Below are 23,724 nucleotides of genomic sequence, written 5' to 3'. Positions count from 1 at the left end.
TATTTATATGGAATAAGATACAAAATAGACCTTAACTTAAAGCCGTAGCAAACAATTCCTAAAAACAAAGGTAGAAAGCAACACTTAAAAGCTTTAAGAATGAAATAAGAGTGCATTTTAAGAATGGAGATTTTCCCCAAGGAAATGAATACAAAGGTAGGAAAATATCAATAAGTTTACATTACAGCAACACCTTTGGTTGAGTAAGTAACATCAAAAAAAAATATAAACATCCTCTCTTAAGACTGAAGACATTTAAATAGTATGTATTCAACAAAGGAACATTTCAATCAAGAAGATGACAGATAGGATACATGATATTGAATAAAATATCTGAGCATGCAATTCACAAGAAAAGGCATATGTGATGTGGCAAGATTTATGAAAAATATTCTGTCAGGAACAATAAAGAGATACCACACTTGTCAGACTAGGGAAAAGTTAAAAATATACTGGACAATACCAAATGATTGGAGAAGGATTATATAAGAATATATGTGGATATGGATACAAACTTTATCATTATGCAAACTGCATATAGAGGAGTAAAAGTTATCAAACACCACTGACTAAAATTCATGAAGAAAATGTTCATACATAATATGAAGGACATCACATTTAATATGCACTGTCATAAGTATTTGTGATGATTTTTAGTACACTGGAAAATTTTTCAAGGAAGAAAAAAGGGGGTAAGAAGCCTTAATAAGGACCCTCATTTGTGAAATAACTTCAAGTACCCCACTACTTACTAGTTCGTAATGTTTTCTTTTTTGTTTTGCAATTCAGTTCCCACAGGGCAAGGGCAGGAGAGGAACAGCTTCCTTTGAATTGGGGTCATCTGCAAATGGTACCTGCATCTAGGACAACACAAATCATGAAGCTAGAGGTTTGCAAGATTAAGAAAAACAGGCTAATGCCCATGACCTCTTTGTGGAAGGGGAAGCACTGGATGGGGTGAGCAACAGTATCCCCTGCTCAGGACTCATAATCCCAGTATATAGGCTATAGTTGGGAAGGGTGGTGGACATACTCCAAGCTCCAATGTGCCATCTCTTCTGCCCTCTAGAGCCCACCCTTAGTCCAACTGGCACCACATAGGCACAATCATGTGTCCACATTCCATGAATGGGTTCCCATAGAATGGCAGGGTGGGAGCAATCTTTACATGAAAATGGATATATCTCAGATGGCACTGTCTCTGAGGCTGACAAATCATGAATAAAGAGTTCCTTTACATGATCAAGAAGAGGTCCTCACTATGAAGTCACTGTACAAGGTAAACGACTAGTTAGGGAGGTAGCAACATACCCAGATCCAAGTTAATAACCCCAAGCTACAAAGGCATTACAGGGGTATGGACACAGGGCCTGGCCCAATATGCCCACAATCAGGCCTATCTGGCATCATGTATGTGCCCTCTTATGAAAGTGTGTACTGGCGCATAGGCCTATCAGAAGGGACCAGCAAGACAGTAGTCCACATGGTGAAGAACAAGCTACCAGGCACGACCTCTCTTTAGCAGTAGTAAGCACTATTTAGGAAGGTGGGCAGCACCTCAAGTTCCAGGCGTATAAGCCGGTCTCCACAGGCCTGTGAAAGGGATGTTTTACAGTCTCCAACCCCAGCCTTTTTCTCTTGGGTCCAAAAACACCTAGGACCTATCTAATTTAAAAATAAGTTAAGTGCTTTCATGGGAACATGTGTATACACATGCACAAAATCCCTGACCCATGATTTCATTTTCACAGGACAGAGGAGGGAATGGAATCACTTACTTTGAATTGAAGGCCTCCCAAGGCTACACTGAAATTAGCCAGCTAAGGAAAAAGGACAAGCTATGGCTTCCCTTCTTCTGGATCCAATATATTGCACAAAAAGGCCACTCTGGCACCACATTTGTGCCCTCCTGTGAATGTGTATACACACATGCATAACCCATATCACAACTGGATTCCCACAGTTCCAACCGGGAGTGGAACCACTTACTGAGAAGGACATAGGCACATATAGCTGCACCTGGGCTGACTCATACCAAGAAGCCAGAGGTCCCAAAGTGAAGAAAAACTGGCCGCCTTGTATGGCTTCCCTGTAACAGGATAAGCCCTGGTTAGAAAGTGCAGCACCATGCCAAACTCCAGCCCCATAATCCCAAGCAGCACAGGCCATACTCTGCAAGGGAGACATGAAAGACCTACTCTCTAAGCCTTGGGCTGGCATCAGCACCCAAGTGGGAAAATCTTGCCACAGGTCCTTGTGTTCCACAAACTGGTGTATACACAAGCACAATGATATACTCACTCAACCCCACACAAATATTCAGTTACCACAAAGGGAGAGTGGTCCTATTTGCCTAGAAACTAGGGCATCTGGAATGGCACTGTCACCTGGGCCTTCAGAGAAGGACCTGCAAGATGTTAGTCCAAAAGGGAAAGAAAAGGGCTTTGGGTATGCTCTCCCTGTAGGAGGAGGAGTGTAGAGAGCTGGGAGAGGCCGCACCTGGAAGATGGTGCCAGCTTCCGCCCTCCGCCTTCCCGATGGCGAGTGCTCTCTGTGGTAAACAACTCCTGATATGGCTAAGGCAAAGAATCTGGCTTGCTTCCGCGCACCTGAACCTATTGGCGGTTCCCACGTGGCGTATCAGGGTTGGCTACCCAGCGGGTACTTAAGGCTGTGGGGAATTCTCCCCGGGGTTGGGGTCAGAAGATTACAAAAAGGTCCTGAATAAACTGCAGAGAGAAGAGTCCGGTGTCGCGTCTTCCTTGCTGGTCGAGGCGGTAGCGACACGTGGTGGCCCGTACGGGGACTCAGCCATAACCCCAATGAGGACTCAGAACTCTCTGTGGTCAGGGTGGTGCACCCGTAAGTCCCCAGGTAAAAGGGGAATCCGCGACAAAAGCGGGGGTAAGTCCCCAGGTAAAAGGGGAATCCGCCACAAGAGCGGGGGGGATTTTTGCTCTTCTCGGTAGATAAAGAGAGAGTGAGAACCCGGGGCTAGTCAATAGAGTAGCCAAAAGTGAAAGTAAAAGTTTGTTTACCAGCTTTAAATGTTTAAAACATGGGCGCTTCTTTTTCGCACCCAATTTTTTTGGCTCTCAATGAGCTACTGCACTCAAAAAAGTTAAAAATAAAAAAGAGTACTTTAGAGAGATTTTTGAATGAATGTGACACCGTTGCCCCATGGTTCGCTGTCTCTGGAAGCCTCACGGTGGCCTCTTGGGAGAAACTAGTGAGGGACCTAGATTTTGCCTCTGAACAAGGAACGCTTAAGAGCGGAGTGAGACCAATATGGAAACTGATAAGAGGCTGTCTCGAGGACCAGCGTTGCAGTGAGGCGGTAGAGAATGGTCAGGCCGCCTTAGAAATGCTGCAGGAAGAAAGATCAGAAAGGGCAGACAGCGAAAAGGAGGAGAGCGGGGGGGGGGTCATACCCTGATTTTGCCGAACTAGAGACCTCTGAGTCTACAGACTCAGAGGAACTACAATCACTCATAGAACAAATAGAAAAAACAAAGATAAGAAAGAGGAGGAAAGGGAAGGAGAGAGAGGACCCAGATAAAGACGAATGCATGCCTTCCGTGCACCGTCCCACACCTTCGGCCCCTCTGCTCTATGCGGAGGACCCTGGAAGTGGCAGCCCCGGCTGTTCTTTCAGCCCAGGCATGTGGAAAGCGGTCAGAACCGAGTTACATCTAGCCTGTCCAATATTTCAGGATCCACAGGGACAGCGGTATCATGAACCCTTAGATTTTAAGGTTATAAAATCTTTAGCTGAGTCTGTGCGGACATATGGAATCACAGCCTCCTTTACTGTAGCCCAGGTGGAGGCCCTAAACAGACACTGCATGACACCCGGTGATTGGAGTGGGCTCGCACGAGCTTGGTTGAGCCCAGGTCAGTATTTAGATTGGAAGGCCTTTTTGATTGAATTTGCTAGTGAAGAGGCTGCAGCCAATCAGGCTGCGGGGAACCCAGCTTGGGACAGAGATATGCTGCTTGGACAGGGGAGATTCGCCAATCAGCAGATAGGCTACCCGGTTCAAGTTTATGAACAAATCAATAAAATTGGCATAAAGGCATGGAAGGCCTTACCAAATAAAGGCGAAGTGAGTGGCAATCTCACCAAAATCCTGCAGGGCTCTATGGAGCCGTTTTCGGACTTTGTTGCTCGTATGGTCGAGGCCGCTGGCAGAATTTTTGGTGACCCAGACACAGCCATGCCATTAATTAAACAGCTTGTTTACGAGCAGTGTACTAAGGAATGCAGAGCCGCCATAACCCCATATAAGAATAGGGGACTAGTTTGCAGAGAGCTGGGCGGACCACTAACTAATGCTGGATTAGCTGCTGCTGTGGTGCAATTAACCCAGAAGAATGGGGCTGGGAAGGTGGCTCAGTGGTAGAGCGTTTGCCTTGCATGCCTGAGGCCCTGGGTTCGATTCCTCAGCACCACATAAGCAAGAAGAGAAAAAAGCCGGAAGTGGCGCTGTAGCTCAAGTGGTAAGAGTGCTAGCCTTGAGCTGAAGAGCTAAGGGACAGCGCCCAGGCCCAGAGTTCAGGCCCAGGAAAAAACCTATTCAAAAAACGCTGCAAATTTGTCTAAACAGTTGTCTAGTTATCTTTTAGGTAATTGAACTGGGGAGTTCGACAGCCTGATGGAACAGCTCAGGGTTGCCATCGTCATGGTGAACTCGACCCGAGTGGATGCCGGATTGGCGGAGGGGTTATCTTCATGGATCTCCGCTGCTATGATTCATCTCAAGGAGGGGGCGGGTTTGGGAGCCCTGATAGGCCTTCTGGTGTTAGCCTCCTTGGTATGTCTGTGGTGCATTTGCCAAATTAGAGGTTCTCAGCGTCGCAGTGCAGCCATGATTATCCAAGCCTTTACAGTCATTGGAGCAGGTCAGTCCCCCTAAGCGTGGCTTGCCACCCTAAAACAATGAACACAGATTGCAAAGCCAAAGTACTGCAGTCGAGAGGCATGAGTTTTGCCCTCGAGGAGAGCATGTTTGATTGCACACGGGTTCGATTCGCCTTTTCCCGTCCTTGTGAAAAACGAATCAATGGACAGGCTGAGTCATCCCTAGAGAAGGTGCCCTCTGGGAGAAGGCTTGTATGCAGTCCTTGCAATTGCACAACAGGGATCAGACCTCTGTTCTCATCTGTGTTCTTTAAACAAAAAAGGGGGAACTGTAGAGAGCTGGGAGAGGCCGCACCTGGAAGATGGTGCCAGCTTCCGCCCTCCGCCTTCCCGATGGCGAGTGCTCTCTGTGGTAAACAACTCCTGATATGGCTAAGGCAAAGAATCTGGCTTGCTTCCGCGCACCTGAACCTATTGGCGGTTCCCACGTGGCGTATCAGGGTTGGCTACCCAGTGGGTACTTAAGGCTGTGGGGAATTCTCCCCGGGGTTGGGGTCAGAAGATTACAAAAAGGTCCTGAATAAACTGCAGAGAGAAGAGTCCGGTGTCGCGTCTTCCTTGCTGGTCGAGGCGGTAGCGACAGAGGAGCACTGGTTGTGGAGGGTGGATGCATGCCCACTTCGAATCCCACACCCTGGGCTATACAGGACACAGCTAAATAGCAAAACAGGATAGCTTGTAGTCAAGGAATCTCCAAGTCTTCTTTCACTTGGGTACTATAATATATAGTACACAACCAGTCAAATCTGACACTATGTACATGCCTTAGTGTGAATGTGTGTACATACATGCACAACTGCTCACCAGTGATTTGGTTCCCACAGTGTGGCAGGAAAGGTCTAACATAAAATGAAATGGGGGGCATGTGGGATGGCATCTGCTGTGGCGTGGCACAGATCAGGAATTTAGATTTCCTTAAGGTAAACAAGAGGCTCTCAATCATGTATTCACTTTAGCAGGTGAAGCACTAGTTAGGGAATATGTTGGAAACATCCCCTGATCCAGACCAATAATCCTAGGATACACAGGCATATGCTGGGTAGGTATGTGGGGCCACTGGAGCACCGTGTATGTACATTACTTCAAATGTCTGCAAACCCTCTCACACTTGACTCTTTTGGCATAGAGGATGAGTAGGATGAACTTACTTCAAATCACAGGTATCCAGGATGGCACCCACAACTGGGCCCTCAGGACCACGAAGAGGTCATGAAGCTGAAGTTAAAGGAGCCCTTGGGTATGACTGCCCTGTTAAGAGGTGAAACACTGGTTGAGAAGGGTATCAGTATCTGCAGCTCCAAGCCCATAACCTCAGCCTACACAAGTCATAGCCTGGGAGGCATGAAAAACCATGCCTCGAATGAACATTAGATGCTACATGAATGAGAAAATTTCCATCCATCACAATCATAGCCATATAATGTATATTATCTAACTATTTGAAGTAGGTGGAACATGGGTTTTTCTTGTAATTTTCAAAAATATAAAAATTAAGATCTTTTTTGTTTTTGGTTTGTTTCTTTTTTTTCTTTTGTTTTATCTTGTTTTGTTTTGTTTTTGTGCCTGTCTTGGCACTTCAAATCAAGATCAAAGTGCTGTTCCAAAACCTCTCTGTGCTGAAGGTTAGCCCTGTACAACTTGAGCCACAGCAGTATTTCCAGCCTTCTCTGAGTAGTTTGTTGGAGATAAGAGTCTCATGAACTTTTCTGCCATGGCTGGCTTCAAACCACAATCCTCATTTCACAGCCTCCTGAGTAATTAGAATTACAGGCCTCATGGATATTTTTTTAAACAGTTGTACAATGTATCAATTGGTTTTTACAATGCCTCTTAGACTTTTTCATAGTTTCCATCGACTCTTCTAATCGATAAAAACCCCACCCATCCCCTTTCTTTCCTAGTTCCATTTTCACATATGTGCATTGAATCTTATGTTGTATTTTCCAAGCCATCTACTCCCTATTCCTTTGCCTCTTTCCATGTCTCCTTTAACACCTACCCAAGGACAAGATATGCTTCATCTTTTTTTGTGTGTGTGATTTTTTTAATATTATTTTATTAGAGAACATACTGTACAGAGGGGCTACAATTACATGGGCAGGATAATGCATACATTTCTTACCAAGCATTGCAGCCTCCTCCTTTGTTTACCTTTCACCTCCCTTCCCAGCCTCCCCCCTCCCCCCACCCAATTATACCCCCCTCCCCCCCAACACCGACATTATAAAGCTGGTTTTGACATGACATTTTGTACATCTCATTGTTGCAACAGGTCCACCTGAATCCTTAAACGACTTGTTTGTCCCCATCTCCTCCACATGTTATACTGACATCAAATATAGTGAAAGCGGGGGTTACACTGTGGGGGAGGGACATACAAAGCAACAAAGAAATAATCTTATAAATGCGTTAGAAACACATGCATGAAAGAAACAAAAACATTAAAATACATATTTAAGGTTTCATTTTCCTAACATCACATTATCTGACCTTTTCCGCTTGACTCATACCTATACTAGATATTGCAAATAAGGGAAACCATGGGACCTATGCTTCTTTGGGCCTGGCTTACTTCACTTAATATAATTTTTTCCAAACCTTTCCATTTCCTAACAAATGGGGAAATGTCATTCTTTCTGATGGAGGCATAGAATTCCATTGTGTATATATACCACATTTTCTTGATCCATTCATCTACTGAGGGGCATCTGGGTTGGTTCCATATCTTAGCTATGGTAAATAATGCTGCAATAAACATAGTTGTGCTGGTAGCTTTAGTGTGGTCTTGTTTGTAAACATTTGGGTAAATGCCCAAAAGTGGGATTGCTGGATCATAGGGGAGATCTATGTGAAGTCTTTTGAGGAACCTCCATACTGCTTTCCAAAGTGGTTGAACAAGTTTACATTCCCACCAACAATGAAGTAAGGTTCCTTTCTGTCCACATCCCCTCCAGCATCTGTTGTTGTTAGAGTTCTTGATTTTTGCTGTTCTAACTGGGGTGAGGTGATATCTCAATGTTGTTTTGATTTGCATTTCTTTTTTATTTTTTTTTAATTGTATTTTATTTTATTTGAGAACATACGGTACAGAGGGGCTACAATTACATGGGCAGGATAATGCATACATTTCTTACCAAGCATTGCAGCCTCCTCCTTTGTTTACCCTTCACTTCCCTTCCCCGCCTCGCCCCTCCCCACACACAATTTTACCCCCCTCCCCCCACTCAATTATACCCCCCTCCCCCCCCCACACCGGCATTGTAAAGCTGGTTTTGACATGACATTTTGTACTTCTCATTGTTGCAACAGGTCCACCTGAATCCTTAAACGACTTGTTTGTCCCCATCTCCTCCACATGTTATACTGACATCAAATATAGTGAAAGCGGGGGTTACACTGTAGGGGAGGGACATACAAAGCAACAAAGAAATAATCTTATAAATGCGTTAGAAACACATGCATGAAAGAAACAAAAACATTAAAATACATATTTAAGGTTTCATTTTCCTAACATCACATTATCAGACCTTTTCCGCTTGACTCATACCTATACTAGATATTGCAAATAAGGGAAACCATGGGACCTATGCTTCTTTGGGCCAGGCTTACTTCACTTAATATAATTTTTTCCAAACCTTTCCATTTCCTAACAAATGGGGCAATGTCATTCTTTCTGATGGAGGCATAGAATTCCATTGTGTATATATACCACATTTTCTTGATCCATTCATCTACTGAGGGGCATCTGGGTTGGTTCCATATCTTAGCTATGGTAAATAATGCTGCAATAAACATAGTTGTGCTGTTGGCGTTAGTGTGGTCTTGTTTGTAAACATTTGGGTAAATGCCCAAAAGTGGGATTGCTGGATCATAGGGGAGCTCTATGTGAAGTCTTTTGAGGAACCTCCATACTGCTTTCCAAAGTGGTTGAACAAGTTTACATTCCCACCAACAATGAAGTAAGGTTCCTTTCTGTCCACATCCCCTCCAGCATCTGTTGTTGTTAGAGTTCTTGATTTTTGCTGTTCTAACTGGGGTGAGGTGATATCTCAATGTTGTTTTGATTTGCATTTCTTTTATGGCTAGGGATGTTGAACATTTCTTCATGTGTCTATTGGCCATCCTTCTTTCTTCTTCAGAGAAGCTTCTCTTTAAGTCTTTCGCCCACTTATTTATTGGGCAGTTGTTTCTTTGAAGATTTGTTGTTGGGTGGTTTAATTTTTTGAGTTCCAAGTATATTTTAGATATGAGACCCTTGTCCGTTGTATGGCTAGTAAAGGTCTTCTCCCAATCTGTGGGCTTTCTATTGATCTTGCTAGCTATGTCATTTGCCCTGCAGAAGCTCTGCAACTTTATGCAATCCCATTTGTCCCACCTTTCTTTGATTTGTTGTGTTTCTGGGTCTCTATTCAGAAAATTTCGGCCTGAGCAAAGGAAACCTAAGGTTTCTCCTATTCCATCCTGTAATGTTTTCAAAGTGTCTGCATTAACTTTGAGGTCTTTGATCCATTTGGAGTTGATTCTGGTGCAAGGTGATATATAAGGATCTAGCTTTAGTTTTCTACAAGTAGTTAACCAATTTTACCAGCACCATTTACTGAAGAGGCTGTCGTTCTTCCATTCTATTGTTTTAGCTCCCTTATCGAAGATTAGATGGCTATAGGTCTGTAGGTTCATTTCTGGGATTTCAATTCTATTCCATTGGTCCTGATGTCTGTTCTTATGCCAATACCAAGCTCTCTGGATAGTCATCTTGGCTTCCTGTAGTTCTTTTTTCCTTTCTGTCTTTTTTGACAGTTGTGGGGCTTGAACTCAGGACTTGTGCGCTGTCCCTGCGCCTCTTGTACTGAAGCCTTGTGCTCTGCCATTTGTGCCATAGCGCCACTTCTGGGTTTTGAGTGGTTAATTGGACATAAGAGTCTCACAAGGACTTTTCTGTCTGGGCTGGCTTCCAACTGAGGTCCTCAGATCTCAGCCTCCTGAGTAGTTAGAGCCATAGGACACTTATCTCACTTGTTAGGTTTGAAAAAAAGAGATAGCCGAGTAAAAACAGCACCATGCACATGCTATTCAGGTAAGGGGTAGTTTTATTCAGTAGACCTGCTGGGACCAGGCAAGGTTGGCACTCCACATGGCTGGGAAAGGCCTTGGAATGAGAGAGAGCTGGGAAAGAGAGGAAAGAGAGAGGAAAGAGCTAGAAAAGAGCAGAGAGAGCAGAGAGAGAGTAGAGAGAGAGTGTCTGGGCCTGGGCTAGGCCTTATCTAGGGTACGGGCAGAGAAAGGTGTGGACACATCAAATTCAGATATGACCTCAGTGGATGCAAATGTGACTTCTTCCAGGTGTCCCAGTTGCCTAGGTAACGCAGTTACTGGGTGGAGACTTTGCTGTGAGGAGTGTGGTGTCTGCTCACCATCCAGGAGCAGACCTTACAATATTAACAAAAAAAAAAAAAAAGATGAGCTATGGCTCAAATTGTAAAACTTCCATCCTAGAGGGGGGAAAAAGCCCAACACCTCAAGAAGACTGGCAGGTCAAGCCCTAGTATCACCATAAAAAAATGAAAACCAGGGCTGGGAAGGTGGCTCAGTGGTAGAGTGCCTGCTTGCTTTGGATGCATGAGGCCCTGGTTCGACTTCTCAACATCACATAAGCAGAAAAAAAAGCTGCAAGTGGTGTTGTGGCTCAAATGGTAGAGGACCAGGAGCTGAATTGCTGAGGGATAGCACCCAGGCCCAGAGTTCAAGCCCCATGACCAGCCAAAATAAATAAATAAATAAAAGCCAAATACAAAGAAATAAAAACAACCACCAAAAATAAAAAGGAAGAGTTGTGCACTGGCTAAAGATGTAGTGCCTGCTAACTTGGGGGGGGCGGAAGTGGGAGAAAACATGGACACTGGAGACTGGCCAGGCCACTTTGAAGCCCTGGGATTAACACAAAGAATAAAAACAACAACAAAAAGGCAGAAAGTGATCTTTGGCTCAAATAGACTATCAGCTTTAAATCAAAAACAAAAACTAAACAACACTGACCAGGCCCTGTGTTCAAGCCCTAGGTCCAGAACCAAAACATAAGAAAAACCTAGCCAGGTGCCAAAGGGTCACACCAGTAATCCTAGCTACTCATACTCAGGAGGCTGAGTTCTGTGGATCACAGTTTGATGCAAGGAAGGAAAGTCCGAGAAACATAATAGACTACTCAGAAAAAGCTGGAAGTGGTGCTGTGGCTGAAGTGGTAGAGTGTTAGCCTTGAGCAAAAGAAGCTCAGGGACAGGGCCCAGGCAGAAGAGTTCAAGCCCCAAGGTCAGCAAAAATGAACAAAGAAAAAAGAAAGTGAGTAATTAAGCTGTGGCTCAAGGTATGAAGCCTGCTAGCTTGGAGAAAAAAAGGTAAAAAATATAAACAAAAATATTAAAAAATTATTCCCAGAACCACATGCTCCAGTGCACTTTTCCCTACACCCTTAGTTTGCAGACAACCAGGCCAATGCCCCTGCTATACCCTGTATCTCTATGCCAAAAATTTCAATTATTTGAAAACTGCCTTCTGAGAATTGCCACATAGGGACCACATTGAGAATTATTGACCTCAAAAATATTTATTAACATGATTTCTTTTATTCTTGTGATTGTTCTATGTCATTCTCATCATTACTTCCCTAGCACCTAGCAAATTACCTAGAATAAAAATATAGAGACATATCTGCTTATTGAACATCTACATGTATATTTGGGATAATAAGCTAGTTTATATGGGGTCAACAACACTGAGCATTTTTTACAATGAGCCTCATACTTTGTAAAAAACAAAAACAAAAACAAAAACAAATAACACAATTTAACCCTCAAGAACTCTACATTTGCTAGTCAGCAGTCACTCATACCTCTCATCCTAGCTACTAAATGGAAGCAGGTGCTTGTGTTGTTAAAAATAGTAATGTTATAAAGGAAAAGCAGAGAATTATTATAGACTATAGGAGATCAAGTATACACAACTATATATAATTCATGATCATGTACTGGTATTAGTACTGGAGAAAAAAATGACAGGGACAGAATTGAGCCAATTGTCAAGACTGAAATATAGACAAAGATTAAGCAAAGTATGGCATTGTGATTAATTTACTGAAGCCGGTAACTACTGTGGCTATGTAATAATGGGACATTTTTATCCTGAGGAGAGCAAGATTAAAATAGGTAGGAATAGAGGACTATGATATATACAAGTTAATCTCAAATGTATGTCCACAAAGAGAACATACACACAAATAAGTGATTAAGCGAATGAAGGAAAATGTTAACTATAGTGAATTTTCATAAAAAGCACATAAATACTGTTTATATTCTTTTTATGACTTTTCTTAAATTTGACCATTTTTAAACAATACTAGATTGAATAGTGAAGAGATGCACTTGAACTGCAGAAGATGAGTTCCCGAGGAGTGTTCTGAGAGGGTTTTATGGAGAAAGCAAACATTAGGGGATAAGAATAAAAGATCAAGTGTTACCATATGAAAAATTATGGAAATCCAAACATTCAGACTACAACAATAAAGTACCAAGAGTAAGAAGGTTCACAGACACAGAAAATAACTCAGGGCTACTGTGGGTTGAGGGAAGGCAAGAGGCATGAATGGTTTAATGGCCCAAAATTTTTGTCAAGGGTGATGGGTATGTTTGGGATAAGATAAAGGTGATGGTTCTACAATACTGGAAATGTACTGAATGTCACTGAATTGTGGTTATAATAATAAATGTTATTACTATTTCCCTATAAAGAAAAACAATCATCCCATTTTAGAGGCTACTGTTTCCAGGAAACTCTCTGACATTATATACTCACAGGAAACCGTACTCTTTCTTTCTTACATTCAGTAGATTTTAAACATGTATTTCTTTATGTTTTTTTTTCTTTTTGAGGTCAAACCCTGCTAGCACAGGCTGGCCTGGAACTTTCTGCTACTTTGTTGCTTGAGGAATGTCTTTCTTCTACCCAAGACATTCCATAACAAAATTTATTTTCTAATAACAACAACAACCAAAAAGATCAATTATTAGGGTCCTTACCCTAGGACTTAGGAGCACACAGGACATCTTGATTATATCAGTTCCCTCTGTCCAGAGAGCATTGAGTGGCTGGGGCTTACTGGTTTACAGAATGTCTCCTGAGCCTGGGAAAGATAGGTATAAAAGGAAAAAGCATCCCATGTCCTGTGCATGAGCAGGCAATGGAATATATGTTGTATTAAATATTTCTCTGGATATAGAACCTCTTTGCCCACTCTGACCTTGGATATTAACATAGCTCACAAGTCATCAACAAAGAGCAAGGCTTTTGTTCTTACTTCCATATTGTAAATGGTTACTATCTCAGTTTTTATTCACTGAAGTGTCACAAATAAATGAATCACAATCACCAAGAAGTAATAACTTACCCTGGCCAGTTTGTCTGGTTTGCAGGAGATGTGTTGGGAAAAACATCTCTGTTATCTCTTCAGAAAAATCTTCATCCCCTGAAAAAAACAAAGTTTTACATGAAAAACATTCCAGAAAAACTGCTGAGGATCACAAGAAAGGTGAGAAGGAAGAGGAGTGAAGGCAGCAGAAGTATGCATAACAATTTAATGAGCATGGAATATGAGTGCTTATAGAATTTTTTCCTTTCCTTCTCAAGTTTTTATGATGCATTGTTATCATTATCCATTCTTTCACTATTAAACTTAAATGTCCAATTAAGACAAACATTTCTGAGACTTTTCTTCCACCACTGAATAAGCTGAAGCTACAGGCGTTAGGGATAATAATAATCACTTGGCCTTCTGAGATTTCTGGGCAGACTTTGTGGCCTTGCCAGCTCCAGCAGACTTCTTGTCCACATCTTTGATGCCACACACAGCAACTGTCTCCTATCACAAACAGCAAGATGACCCAAAGGAGGATAGTCAGAGAAGCTCTCCACATACACAAGGCTTGCTGGAACCATATGAACCATGACAGCATCACTAGACTTCAGGAATTTAGGACTAGCTTCCAACTTCTTACAAGATCTCTTTTCAAGTTTCTCTTTCCACTCAGTAAACTTGCAAGCAATTTACGCTGAATGACAATCCAGGACAGAGGCATAGTTAGCACTGATTTGGCCTGGATGGTTCAGGAAGGTCACCTGAGCAGTGAAGCTAAATGCTTCCTTGGTTGGATCATTCTTGTTGTCATCACCCACGTTGCCACACCAAACATCTTTGGCTGACATGCTTATAGAATTTTTTTGTGCATAGAATGTCGATAGATGTTCTTAATGGGCTTATAAGAGAGGTGGGCATTATCACACTTTGGCAATAAAGATAATGAAGGCTGGAAGAGGTCAAGAATTTCCACAAGATTTCTTAGCAAAGGTTAGGAGTTAAACCTTGGCCTCCACTCTCAATACTCTTTGCGTCACATTACAGAAGAATGAATGGAGAGTATGAAGCAGATATTGTATAAAGTAAATGGAATTCAGGGCTGGGAATGTGGCTTAGTAGTAGAGTGTTTGCCTAGCATGCATGAAGCCCTGGGTTTGATTCCTCAGTACCACACAAACAGAAAGAGACAGAAGTGACCCTGTGGCACAAATGGTAGAGCACTAGCCTTCAGCACAAAGAGGCTCAGGGACAGAACCCAGGCCCTGAGTTCAAGCCCCAGGACCAGAAAAAAAAGAAAAGAAAAAGAATTTAAAAAATGGAATTCAAGTTATGGGAAGAGTTTCAGGCAGAGAAAATGAGTGCCAAGATTAGGGGGTGAAAGCATAGCAGGAAGTTTAGTATAATCACAGCATTTAATGTAAACAAAGGAAAAAAGCAACAAAATAGGATCCAGCAAAGACTAGGCCTTTACACCCTAGTAAGATTTCAAAGTTTCTAACGAAGAGATGAGGAACCACTGAATGATTTTTAGAACAGAGACAAGTAAGATCAAATTTAAATCAAAGGAAGATCATTTTAATGGCTGAGTAGAGAACTGATCAGCACTAATCTAGGAACAAAAAAGGAAGTAAAATTGAGGGAATAATCCATGATCCAAGTGAGCAAGGTGATGTTTAAATCAGCGGGAGAAAGGATTAATGTTGGAAGGGTGCTAAGGAAAATGCTATCTTGATGATGGGAAAACAGAACACCTCACTGAAGAAACATGCAAACATATGGGTAAGTCAAGAGCAAACTATAATCAAGACAGCCAAACATACTGTCAGGAAATATTCCTTCTCTCTTTACACACCTAAATCCTATCCAGTCACTCACTTTGAGACCAGCCAAAGGTATTAACCTTTAGAATCTATATATTTCTTAATCATCAGTCTATAGCTTAAAGGGAAAATTGTTACTGCTTTATCTGACCATTGTCCCCCAAATTTCCTGGGATTGGTGGGAAGAATGTATCATAGCTCATTTGTGTCTCTCCCTTGGCATTTAAGAGAAAGAATTAAAATGACTTAGCAATCCCAAGTATAAGATGGATTGTGAAGGTGATCTCATTAATACCATCCTTACCAACGTAACTCATTTAAGCAACATTTAACTATATCCTAATATGAATAAAAATCTAAAACCTGACTCGTAGGTTGTCATCCAACTAAATCCTACTGGGTGCAAGAAATTAATCTGAAAACATAATGACATACCTATATCACAAAATATAGACAAAATGATCCAATAGCATGCAGAATTTTTTTCATTTATATTTATCTCATTCTGTTCTAAAAAATTATTTAGTGTATACTTAGAATGTAAATAATATTCCAATATATACATTTAATTTACAATGTTCAGATATACAATGTATTATGTTTGAGTGTTAATAACTTTTTTTTGGTAAGTGTTGCGAACAAAATGAGGCAGGTCACTGCTGTGGCTCATGCCTGTAAACCTAGCTATTTGGGAAGTTGAGAATGGAGGATTATAATTTGAGGTCAGCCTTGGCAGCACAGTTTGTGAGATCCCTTCTCAGCCATAGCCTGTTACATTAATATGTGCTCATCCTCCTACACTAATGTGAGAGTCCAAAATTAAGAGGATCTCAGTTCCAGCCCAGCCTGGGCAGAAAATTTTAGGAGATTCCATCTCAACAGAGAGGCTGGACACAGTGGCAAGTGTCTGTGATCCTAACAATGACAGGAAGACTGAAATCGGTAATTGTAGTTCAGGCATGCATCCAGGCAGGAAACCATACTCTCCCTGAAAACAGTCAAGGGAAAGCAGGGCCCAAGGCATGGCTCAGTGGTAGAGTGTCTGCTTACTAAGTTTGAGTGAGCTGAGCTCAAACCCCAGTACCATCATAACAAAGGAAAACAATGGTGGAAGATCACTACCAAATACTTTCCACAGAATTAAGTATATATTGGGCAGGAGTGTGGCCCAGTATTAGGCTAGGGGTATAACTCCATGGTAGAGTACTTGCCTGAGGCTTGGTGACTGGCATTGAGATGAGGAGAAGTTGCATCGAAAGTATGTAGGATGGTGCTGGTGGCTCACGGCAATAATCAGCTACTCAGGAGGCTGAGACCTGGAGGATGGACGTTTAAAGCCAGCCAGGCAGAAAATTCTGTTTAGATCTATCTCCACTTAGCAAGAAAAAGACAGACTGGTGTCGTGGTTCAGATTAGTAAGACATCAGCTGAGTTCAAGCTGTGGTCCTGGCACCAAAAACAACAATAACAAAATAAATAAATAAAGGAATAAAGTGTGGGCTTTGGAGGGACTTTGGAGAAAGGCAGGACTCTCCCAAAATCGGAAGACATATTCTTAGGCAAAGGGATGGCAAGGACCAAGAATGCTGATAGAAAAAGATGACCAACACTACCACAACAGCAGGTTCCTACCTTTATCCCCGTCAGCTACTTCCATTTTTTCAGTACTTCATTGAGATATCATTAAATGCCAACATCACTGCTGAATTCTCAACAAATATCACTGAGGAGGGCTGGCAAAGAGTGAGAGGAGTTGGGCAGGAGTCTCTTTTCAGAGTCATTTCTGGTGAACATATTAGACAAAAATCCAACTGTTTAGAAAATCCCTCAGAGTCCTCTGAATGGTATTTAAAGTTCAAGATTCCCATTCCTACACCAAACAGATGCTGATTACATGAACAAATGCAGTTAATTGCAGAAAAAAGTTTATAAATAACACAACTGTCATACTGAGGACTAATTAGAAAGAATGCAACTATCTAAACACATCACAATGGCTTTATGTGTTTCCTAAGTTAAGACTTCTAAAAAGCAGATTTTTTAATCTATTATATCTTTGGAATCATTAAAATAATTACCATCTCTTGCTTATGACTATTATGCCACTTATTGAATACATTATTTCATTTTTGTTTTGTTTTGTTTTGTTTTTGCCAGTCTTGGGGTCTGAACTCTGGGCCTGGGCACTGTCTCTCAGCTCTTCAGCTCTTCAGCTCAAGGCTAGTGCTCTACCACTTGAGCCACAGCACCACTTCTGGCTTTTTCTGCTTATGTGGTACTGAGGAATCGAACCCAAGGCCTCATGCATGCAAGGCAAGCACTCTACCACTGAGACACCTTCCCAGCCTCTGAATAAAGTATTTAATTTAGTACTTATTTTAACAACCTGTAAGGAATTAGATTGGGTTACCTTACAGATGAGAAAAGAGCTCAGGATCGCAGGTCACATGGCTTTAGTAAAAGACAGATCTTCATTTTGACTCAGTGGATAACTCCAAAGCCCATCATACTTAACTGCCATCTCAATACTTCAGAAAAACATTAAGAACTTATGTTCAAAAAATCTTTTTTTCTTTTTTTGTGCAAGTCCTAGGGCATGAACTCAGGGCGTGGGTGCTGTCCCTGAGCTTCTTCAGCTCAAATCTAACAATCTATCACTTGAGCTACAGCTCCACTTTGGGCTTTTGGTAGTTACCTGGGGATCAGAGTCTCACAGACTTTGCTGGTGAGCTGGCTTTAAACCCAGATGCGGGGTCTCAGTTTCCTGAGTATCTAGGTTTACAGGTGTGAGCCACCAGTACCTGGTCAGAAAAAATTTTCTAATCAGGAATCAAGCTTTTACATAGACTAAGGAATCATTTATTAGTAAGATGTTATACAATTGTCTAGTCTGACTTCTTAAACACGATGCTGAAGACAACAAACAAAAAAGAAAATGTCCCAGTCTGCATAAAATCCATACTAAAGGAGTAACAAAAGTTTCTCACTGAGAAATATTCGCTTTGTAGAAAACTTGAAGACTAGTTATTTTACAGTTGATGAGAAATAGAAAAAAATCAAAGCCGGGCGCTGGTGGCTCATGCCTGTAATCCTAGCTACTCAGGAGGCTGAGATCTGAGGATCGTGGTTCAAAGCCAGCCCGGGCAGGAGAGACCATGAGATTCCTATCTCCAATAAACCACCAGAAAACCGGAAGTGGTGCTGTACCTCAAGTGGTAGAGTGCTCGCCTTGAACTGAAGAGCTGAGGGACAGCGCCCAGGCCCAGAGTTCAAGCCCCACGACCGACAAAAAAAAAAAAAAAAGAAAAAAATCAAATGAGGTTTAGAGATATCAGTGGCAAGCACACTGACAGTTCAAAGAAGTAAACAGAGAGCCTTCTTTCAAAGCACTAATATTTGGAAAATTTTCATCTGGCAGCTCTCAAACATGCTAGTCTCAGGACCTCTTAATACTCTTAAATTTTGAGAGCTCCCAAAGAGCTAATTAAAAAGGTAAGGTGGCTCAGTGGTAGAGTGCTTGCCTTGCATACATGAGGTCCTGGGTTCGATTCCTCGGCACCACATAAGTAGAAAAAGCCAGAGGTGGCACTGTGGCTCAAGTGATAGAGCGCTAGCCTTGAGCTGAAGAGCTGAGGGACAGTGCCCAGACCCAGAGTTTAGGCCCCACAACCGGCAAAAAAAAAAATGTTAGTAGAGCCAGGAACTGTTGGCTCTCACCAGTAATCGTAGCTACACACTCAGGAGACTGAGATCTATAGATTGCTATTAAAAGCTAGCTGGAGCAGGAAAGTCAATGAGATTCTTATCTCCAATAAACTACTCAGAAAACAAAACAAAACAAAACAAAAAAAACCCAGAACTATAAACTTGCCTCTGAGTACTGCCTTTGCTGTGTCCCAGAGGAGCTGGTAATTTGTGTGTTCATTTTTGTTGAATAGCATGAACATTTGAATTTCCTTTCTAATCTCTTCCATGACCCACTCATGATTCAGCAGTGTGTTGTTCAGCCTCCATGTGATACCGGACTTTCTTTGGTGGCTTTTGGTGTTGAGTTCTAATTTTATTCCCTTGTGGTCAGAGAGAATGCAAGGTATAACTTCAATGTTTCTGAATTTAGACAAGTTTGCTTTGTGGCCTAAAATGTGGTCTATTTTAGAAAACGTTCCATGTGCTGCTGAGAAGAACGTGTATTCTGATGCTGCTGGGTGAAATGTTCGGTAAATGTCTGTTAAGTCTAGTTGATCTATGCAGCTGTTTAGATCTGCGGTTTCTCTGTTGAGTTTTTGCCGAGTTGATCTATCTAGTGGGGAGAGTGGTGTGTTAAAATCCCCAACGATTAATGTCTTTGGATCTATCTGGGATTTGAGGGAAAGTAGTGTTTCTTTGATAAATTTGGGTGCTCCATTGTTTGGTGAATAGATATTTAGAATTGTAATATCCCCCTGGAGGAGAGATCCTTTAATTAATATGTAGCGACCTTCTTTATCTCTTCTCACGAATTTTAATTTGAAGTCTATTTTATCTGATATTAGGATTGCAACTCCCGCCTGTTTATGAGGGCCGTTTGCTTGGTAGATTTTGTTCCAGCCTTTAACCTTGAAAATATGTTTGTTTTTACGGGCAAGATGTGACTCCTGCAGGCAGCAGATAGAAGGGTCTTGTTTTTTAATCCAACTAGACAGTCTATGTCGCTTAATTGGAGAGTTCAGTCCGTTAACGTTAAGAGATAGGACTGAGAGGTATTTGGGAGTTCCTGCCATGTTATCCACCTTCTTGGGGGCTGTGAAAACTGGGTTCTTCCTAAGGTTCTTGGATTCTCAGTTTGTGTGCAGTTTCTTGGCCTTTGTTGCATTCTTGTTGGTTTTCTATGTGTAGGACATCTTTAAGAATCTTTTGCAGGGCTGGTTTGTTGGAGATGTATTGTTTCAATTTTTCTTTGCTATGGAAGGTTTTTATTTGGCCTTCAGTTATGAAGGAGAGTTTAGCTGGGTACAGTATTCTTGGTTGATAGTTGTTTGTTTTTAGGGCATGGCATACGTCATTCCAGGCTCTTCTTGCTTTGATTGTCTCTGCTGAGAAATCTGAGGTAATTCTAATTGGTTTCCCTTTATAGGTGATTAACCTTTTCTCCTTGACAGCTTTAAGGATCTTTTCCTTGGTCTGGGTTGATCCTGTGTGGATTATAATGTGATGGTGGGATGTCCTATTCTGGTCTGGTCTATTTGGGGTTCTAAAAGCTTCTTGTATCTGAATAGGCCTATCTTTTTGTATGTTTGGGAAGTTCTCTGCTGGGATCCTGTTACATTTCCCCATTTGTTAGGAAATGGAAAGGTTTGGAAAAAATTATATTAAGTGAAGTAAGCCAGGCCCAAAGAAGCATAGGTCCCATGGTTTCCCTTATTTGCAATATCTAGTATAGGTATGAGTCAAGCGGAAAAGGCCAGATATTGTGATGTTAGGAAAATGAACCCTTAAATATGTATTTTAATGTTTTTGTTTCTTTCATGGATGTGTTTCTAATGCATTTATAAGATTATTTCTTTGTTGCTCTGTATGTCCCTCCCCCACAGTGTAACCCCCGCTTTCACTATATTTGATGTCAGTATAACATGTGGAGGAGATGGGGACAAACAAGTCGTTTAAGGATTCAGGGGGACCTGTTGCAACAATGAGAAGTACAAAATGTCATGTCAAAACCAGCTTTACAATTTTGGTGTGGGGGGGGAGGGGGGTATAATTGGGTGGGGGGAGGGGGGTAAAATTGGGTGGGGGGAGGGGGGAGGCGGGGAAGGGAAGTGAAGGGTAAACAAAGGAGGAGGCTGCAATGCTTGGTAAGAAATGTATGCATTATCCTGCCCATGTAATTGTAACCCCTCTGTACAGTATGTTCTCAAATAAAATAAAATACAATTTAAAAAATAAAAAAATAAAAAAAAAATAAAAGAAAAAAAAAAAAAAACCCAGAAGTACAACTATAACTCAAGTGGTAGACTACAGCTCAGGATCAATACCTAAGTGCTGAATTCAAGCCCCAGGACTGGCACAAAACTAAATAAATTAAATAAAAAATAGGGGATACACATGCATTCGCATGTGCATGCACACACACACGAGAGAAACAGACAGATATGTTAAAAAGTAGAACTCAGCTAATGAGCAAAGCATCAGGTATTGAGTCCTAGTTTCACAACCCAAACAAAAGAAAATTTAGAACTCAAGTGCTTATGGTAGTTTTGTAAACTTAAGTACAAAAACACTGGGGATGGGAAGGTGGCTCAGTGGTAGAGTGTCTTGTATGCATGAGGCCTTGAGTTCAATTACTGAGCACCACATAAGCAGAAAAAGTTGTAAGTGGTGCTGTGGCTCAAGTGGTAGGATACTAGCACTGAGCTAAAGAGCTGAGGGTCAGCACCCAAACCCAAAGTTTACTCCACACAACTCACCAAAAAGAAAAAAAAAGAAAGAAAAGAAACACTACTTATTAATATACGCTTATTGAAAAAAAACTGTATTTTCCAAAAAAGGTAAAATTTCAGCAGAATAGTCCCATTGTTTTACATCTTTAATAAATCTCTTCATCCTTTAGCCTAATGAAAGACACCTGTATTCTCTCATCTGCTTTTATACTGTCTGTTGGGTTATGTTGTTTCAAGTATATGCAGAAAATCTACCTTACAAAGTCACTTAGTTAGAAAAGGAAGAAGTATTTTAGTTGCCTTCTCAGATTATCAATAAAGCTAATGCTGGCATACTCCTTAATATTACACTAAAACTCAACTAGTGGTCATCTCTTAAAATTTAGTTGTAATGAGTTATATAGCAATGAGCCTGAAGCTATACCATAAGATTTTCTGCTTGGATGTATTAAATTAAAATCAGTTAGTCTTTTCTTTTCTTTTGCCTGTACATGATTTGCTAACATCACACATTAAATAATGGGAAAATACTCACACTGAGTCACACAAATCTTCCAAATGCTGACCAACTGTCCTGAAATCAATGAATATAGCTGGTATTATCAACACAGATTTCATCAGCATAGTCTGTAAACAGCACTGGGAAGCTACAAAGCTCAACAGAGCAATAAATACATTCTACAAAATTGAAACTTAGTTTGAATGTGTATCATGACTCATACATCGTTGCTTTTCTCGTCGTAAAGGCTCATTTCATTCACTTTTAAGAAATGTTCACCAAATAAAATTCTAGTCTCTATGACCACTTGTATACTTCAGAGTGAAAATGTCATTCCATGGCAAAGTAAATAGTTCATTTAAACACTACAAATGGGCTAGGCACTGGTGGCTCATGCTTGTAATCCTAGCTACTCAGGAAATTAGGATCTAAGGATCATGGTTCAAAGCCAGTCAAGGCAGAAAGGTCTGTGAAACTCTTATCTCCAATGAACTACTCAGAAGAAGCCAGAAGTGGTGCAGTGGTTCAAGTGGTAGAGCACTACCCATGAGCAAAAAAGCTTAGGGCAACATCCAAGCCCTGAGTTCAAATCCTAGGACCAGCTTAAAAAAAAAAGACAAAACTGAATTCATTGGATTCCACTTTCTTAAAATAGCCAATTAGCAGAGAATATGTCTTAGAAATATATCTAATTAAATGTTAAAATAAAACAACCCTTAAGATTCATTTGTCCAGAAATTACATTTTATACTAACTGCCACATTACCTAATTACTATAAAAAATGAGCAGCTTCAACATTCATATTTTCTAAGAGATACAGGCTTTAAATTGTGGAGGCAGGGAGGGGGAAGAGTGCCACTCATGTTTTAGGTACTACCACCTTTTCTGCCTCAATTCAAGATGGGATTAAGGATCCCACAAGTCACGAGGCACAGATGAAGTATCCAGAGATATAAAGAAACATTAGCCAAACTGATGACAAACTCTGAAAAGAGCAATCTCTAACTGTAATCACTGGCAGGGGTGTATGAACAATATCAGTATGAGGGATGCTAAGAGGAGTCTGACAGGGAAAAAAAGAAGAAGACATAAGCAAGAGGCTGACGTGTCTGAACACCTAGATGGGGGAAAGTTGCAAAAAGAATTCTACATGAAAATTCTCACTGCAAAAAAGAGAGAGATGCAGGGTACCAGTGGCTATCCTTGTCAGACTGCTACTCAGGCAGCTGAGATCTCGGGATCACAGTTGGAAGCCAGCCTAGGAAGAAAACTCCATGAGACTCCTATCTCTAATCACAAAAAATAAGCTGGAAGTAGAGGTGTGGCTCAAGTCCTTAAAGGTCTAACTTTAAGCAAAGAAGGTCAGGGACAGCAAACAGACTTTGAGTTCAAGCCCCTGGACCAGCACAGGCGTTGTGCGTGCACACACACAAACACACAAATTGCTCTAGTAATAATAAATAATCTAGTAATAATATTAATATTAATAATAATAATAAATACCCTAGTAATAATAAATACTCTAGTAATAATAAATACATTGCATCTTCCCACTTCGATTCTGAATTTTCATATTACCTTTTTTCTCTTCTTCCTCTTCCTCATAAAATTCTGCTAGGGAAAATGCTTCTGAGTTGTTCTAATTCAAATATTAGAGCCTCTAATT

The 23,724-nt window shown here is 41.3% G+C and overlaps 1 protein-coding gene across 3 annotated transcripts in view; it reads right to left on the bottom strand.

Moving 5' to 3' along the window:
- Positions 1-23,724, bottom strand: part of LOC138819646 (protein Noxp20-like) — a 155,120-nt gene that overhangs the window by 37,218 nt on the left and 94,178 nt on the right. For all 3 annotated transcript variants that reach the window (XM_070011125.1, XM_070011126.1, XM_070011127.1), the window contains 6 exons: positions 22,094-22,132; positions 16,775-16,925; positions 16,354-16,588; positions 13,356-13,433; positions 6,070-6,169; positions 753-860 (listed from right to left, as the gene is read on the bottom strand). The gene's annotated coding sequence lies outside the window, so the exon portion shown is untranslated. The remainder of the gene's footprint in view (positions 1-752; positions 861-6,069; positions 6,170-13,355; positions 13,434-16,353; positions 16,589-16,774; positions 16,926-22,093; positions 22,133-23,724) is intronic.

Source organism: Dipodomys merriami, unplaced genomic scaffold (assembly GCF_024711535.1).
Source record: "Dipodomys merriami isolate MVZ:Mamm:240054 unplaced genomic scaffold, mDipMer1.0.p SCAF_806, whole genome shotgun sequence".
Lineage (NCBI taxonomy): Eukaryota > Metazoa > Chordata > Mammalia > Rodentia > Heteromyidae > Dipodomys > Dipodomys merriami.
This window is presented reverse-complemented; position numbering and strand designations above follow the sequence as displayed.